At 49.9% G+C, this 4,772-nt stretch overlaps 1 protein-coding gene across 4 annotated transcripts in view; it reads right to left on the reverse strand.

Annotated features, from left to right (window-relative positions):
* Positions 1 to 3,605: 3,605 nt before the first annotated feature.
* The window catches only part of L1cam (L1 cell adhesion molecule), a 15,112-nt gene continuing 13,945 nt past the window's right edge, over positions 3,606 to 4,772 (reverse strand). For all 4 annotated transcript variants that reach the window (XM_048796730.1, XM_048796729.1, XM_015506999.2 and 1 more), the window contains one exon: positions 3,606 to 4,756. The gene's annotated coding sequence lies outside the window, so the exon portion shown is untranslated. The remainder of the gene's footprint in view (positions 4,757 to 4,772) is intronic.

Consider the following 4,772-nt stretch of genomic DNA (forward strand, 5'->3'; position numbering starts at 1 on the left):
GTTGTTGTTTGTGTATAAGCTATTTACTCCTGGGTCTTAGTGTGCCTGTCCCACTGGAGCATGCTGAAATCGAACACTAATAGTGTGCCAAATGACAATGGGGGTAATTGAGGTGGGCCTTGAGACCATGGTACAGGTACAGCCCTCAACATTTTTTTACTCTTTGTACTTGCAGGGCTGATAGTGCCAAAATAAAACCCAAAGTTTAGTTGTGTTACAGATTATAGAATCACAATGTGAGTTGAATCTGTATCCTGATAGATGGAGTTTGGGGCTTGCTTTGTTGACCTCTTCTGAACGCACTAGTAAGTTTCAGGGTCCTACTCCTCCTAACCACTGCCCAACCTTCCACATAGACTCATGGCAAGGCTGCAAATTCAACTGTCATTTTGCTGCTAGTGCAGGTAGCACTTTGTCAGTCTGAAGCCAACTAGGAAGTACAGACAATGACACAGCTCCCCTAGTGCGTGTTGGGGGAACATGCTGGGGGAATGGGGCCCTGTTGACATCTTTTTGTTTGCGGGTTTGGGTGCAGGGGATAGAGCCCAGGGCCTGTGCATGGTAAGCACACACTCCAATACTGAGTGGCACCCCCAGCCCTCTCCTGCTAACATAATGATCTAGGACTTGGGGCCACTAAGTTTGTGGTGCTTTCTTATGACAGTTCTAGGAAACTAATCTAGACCTAAGGCTGAGGATCAAGGGGAAAAAGCTGGAACTCCTCAAATTTAGAAACTTAGAGGAAGAGCCCCAGAGCCAGTGCTGAGTCTCTGAGTCTGAGGTGGGGGAGGTGCCTACCTAGAGCTGGGTTCACTTGGCTCAGAAAAGAGACCCCTGGGGCTGGGACCCAGATCTCTGAGGAGGAGGAGGCTGCTGATGGCACTGGGGTTTGTGAGTTCAAAGAGCCATCTAGTGCTCAGAGTTCTAAACAAGGGCACTGGGGGATATCGCTGTCTCAGAGGCAGGAGATAATGATGCTGGTTTTACAAGTATTAGAAAATATGAAAATTGGATTCATCTGGTGCCATGGAAATGCACTGCTTGCTGCTCAAGTGAAGAAGCCTTGCTAGGGTACTCCTGGCAGACAGGACCAAGTCCCTTCTTCCTTCAGCCTTGTAGCCTCCTGAGAACACTCCCTGCTAGCAGAGCCTAAGACGAAGCCAGAAGACAAAAGATCCCTGGTCTGGTATTACCACAGAGGACAGGAAAGTGAGTTGGCATGGCCACAGTACAACCCAGCCACTCCCCTTCTGGGGCATAGATCCCTGAGAAAGGATTGCCTATGTCCACTGTATCCTGATGGAGCATGGCTGAGGAAGTGGGGCTGCATCCATACAATGGCCTCTGGTCAGCAGTGTCAAAGTGGGAAAAATGGATACAGAAAGCAATGATGAGTCTTACAGACATAGCAAGAGAAAAAAGGTGGCATGAGTTCCATCCATAACCAGACGTAGCAGAGCACAGTTAATTTGTAGCAGGGTGTTGGCTGGACAGAGGCACAAGGAGCTTTCAAAAGTTCTATAATTTAGCCAGGCATGGTGGCACATGCATGTAATCCTAGTGGCTTGGGAGACTGATGCAGGAGGATTGTGAGTTCAAAGCCAGTCTCAGCAACTTAGTGAGTCCTAAAGCAACTTAGTAGGACTCAATATATATATATTAAAAGGGCTGGGGAATGTGGCTCAGTGATTAAGTGCCCCTGGGTTCAATCCCCAGTACCCTGCACCCAAAGAAATAAGTCCTATACTTTGGTGATTTCATGAGGAGATACAGAGGTAAAAAATATCAGGCATGTATGTTTCTTTTTCTTTCTTTCTTTCTTTTTTTTTGGGGGGGGGTACTGGGGATTGAACCCAGGGGGGATCTACCACTGAACCACATCCCCAGCCCTTTTAATTTTTTATTTTGAGACAGGATCTTGCTAAGTTGCTGAGGCCAGCCTGCAAGTTGTGATACTCCTGCCTCAACTTCTTTTTCATCATTGGGGTAACAGGCTTGCACTACTGTGCCCTGCAGGTGTGTACTTTATTTGATGCATGTTAGCCCTCGATAAAGACATCCTTAGTGGATTTTCAGGACAGTGAAACTACTGTGTATGGTACTGTAATGGCAGATTCATGCCATGCATTTGTTCAAACCCATAAAACACACACCCAAGAGAACCCTAACGTCAGCTGTGGAGTTCAGTTAACAATGGTGTCACTATCGGCTCATCAGTTATGACAAATGCAAGGTGTTTATGACTGAACCATTGAGGGTAGAGTGAGGGGGTGTGTAAACCATGAAACTGTTCTAAAAAAATAGAGTGTGTTGGGCTCAGATAGCTTACCTGGGTCCCATCTCCAGGGCAGAGGGAAAAAAAAGTGTTTAAAAGATCCAGGGAGGCAAACCAGAGACAATATGGCAGCTCCAGATTATCAGGCCCAGAGGGTCCCTGGTGATGGGCTCGGCCATCCTCAATGTCCAATTTCTGTTTGGTGCTCCCAGCAGCTTCTCTTTGCCCATCCTCACATTTCTGTCCCACTTCTGTAAGGGCAGAGCCTAATGGTTGCACACATGTTCACATTCCACACTCCACCCACCTGAACTTCATAGCATAATTCCACTGAGGCACAGAGAAGTCTGGGAAAAGAGGCTGAGCCACCATGTTCCCAAGCTAAAAGACTATTATTATAAAAAAGCAAGCAGTTATTGGGCTGTTATGCATGGAGATCAAGTGGGGAAAAGAAGAGTAGTCTAAGGGGTTTTGCTGTCAATAGGAGCAGAGAAGTGGGCAAGAGTTGGGGGGTTTAAGGGACAGTCAGTGTTGGGAGGGGGTGTTTGAACCTGTTTCAACAACTTTTTCGGCTAATAGGAGTGATGCAGCGGGGATGGAAAATCAGATACAGATGGAGAGAACGCTCAAGTGGGTCATGGCGGTTGGAGGGGTGCCCAGTGGGAGGGGCCTGGGGCTGGGGCAGACAGGTTGGGCAGTAGGGAACAGGATGGAAAACATTTTCTTCTGATGCTTTCCACCTGCTCAGTTAAAGATAAGAAAAAGTCCTCATCTGAGAGCAGGGACTAGAGTTGTTGAGAATGGTGTGACATCTTGGAGAGCCAGGGACAAAATGGACTCCCCAAAATCCCAGGGAAGGCTGTGTCTCCCTGCAGGCTCATTAAAAGTGCTTTGATTTAGGGAGCTGGGCACTTCAGGGAGGTCACTCCACCAGGGCACATCATGCTGCTTTCCTGAACCAGGGAATCAGGTTGATACTTCTAGGTGGCCTTGGTGGCTGTGTCATGTTGAATAGCAAAGGGAGACTGACTGGCCAATAAGCTGTAGGTCAAGGGACCAGAATTTTGGGACTCTGCTCCTGTGTCTACCAGCTTTGGGAATGGGGGCCCAACCATGATAAGAACCAAAACTTGGTCTCTCGGGCCCCAAGGGGTGGATAGCAAGGCCTGTCAGCCTAGGTGCACTTCCGTCTCTGGAAGGTGCAGGGTCACATGCCTGAGCCACGTGGGCCAGCTGGCCGGAGATCTGAACTGATTGCTGGGGCCTCCAAAGTGTGGGACGCAGACAGACACAGGAAAGGAAGTGCTCAGTGAAATGACAAAATGTTCTCTGCATTTCCAGGTTTTATTTGCCTGTTATAATTCTGATGTTTATGTACATATATATATATACTTTGTTTTTTTGAAGAGGGCTCATCAACAGACCAAGCAAGGCATACAGGGAGGCTGTAGCTGCTGGGCAGGGGCACAGCAGTGCTAGGAGAACCAATCTTTCCATTTTTTTTCTTTTTTGTCTGTTTTTATTTTTTCTGGGGTGGGATCATCAAAGCTAATTGCTATAAAACCTAGAAACCACCTAGAGACTCAGACATCTGCCTACACACTAGTGGCATATGGGGAGAGGGCAAGGGTACAAACTTTCAAAGTCACGGTGTATGTACATTCCCAAGGTGGAGGGTGGGAGGAGGCTGAGGAAGAGAACTGGGGGTGGGCAGGGCTGCTAGGGGTAGAAGCTGGGCCGGTGGGCAGCGGGAGGAGGTGTGCCCGCCCCGGCAGTGACAGAGGCCACTTGGATGTTGTCTGGTGGGTACCGAAGGCAGCATGTGTATGGAGCTCCTGAAAGCCGGCCATGGCAGGAGGAGGGCATGTGGACCCAGTGTGCTATTGGGGGGCGGGGACTCCGGGCTCTCCAGATGGTCTCCCCTGCACCCATGGCCAGCTTGCCCAGTTCCTGTCCCAGTTGGAGCAAAGATGGCAAAGAAAAGGGAACAGATGGTGGGGACACCGAGTTCTGTCCCCAGTCAAGTGGCCAGGGAATGGCTGGAGGAGGGGGAGGTGCCAACCCTGCTCTTGAGAAGTCCCCACCACACCTGCCCCCAATTAGGGAGCAACAAGGATGGCTTCTCAGAGACCTTTCCAAGGCCACCCCTTCTTCCTCTCCCCAAAACCATGGCCTCTCTGCCCAAACAGGCTGGCAGGGGAGCACCCAAAGGTCCCTGACATGTGGGTGATCTGCCCCCAAGCTGGAGCAAAGCAGCGTGTGTCCAGGAAGGGATGCAGCTGAGTTTTGGCAATAAAGTGGGGACCAGGTGGTAAGAAGGGGATTAGAGGCAACGAGTTCCTCAACCCCAACTCAAGCTTCCCACAGGCCTACAGAAAGGAAGGGGCCTCGATCCCAACGTCAGTGGCACAGCACAGGTATTGGGCTGGGTGTCTTGGCCACTGGCTTTCCTGCACCTCTGGCCCACCTTGCCTGGCTGGAAGCTGAGCCCAGAAGG

Source organism: Marmota marmota, unplaced genomic scaffold (assembly GCF_001458135.2).
Source record: "Marmota marmota marmota unplaced genomic scaffold, marMar, whole genome shotgun sequence".
Lineage (NCBI taxonomy): Eukaryota > Metazoa > Chordata > Mammalia > Rodentia > Sciuridae > Marmota > Marmota marmota.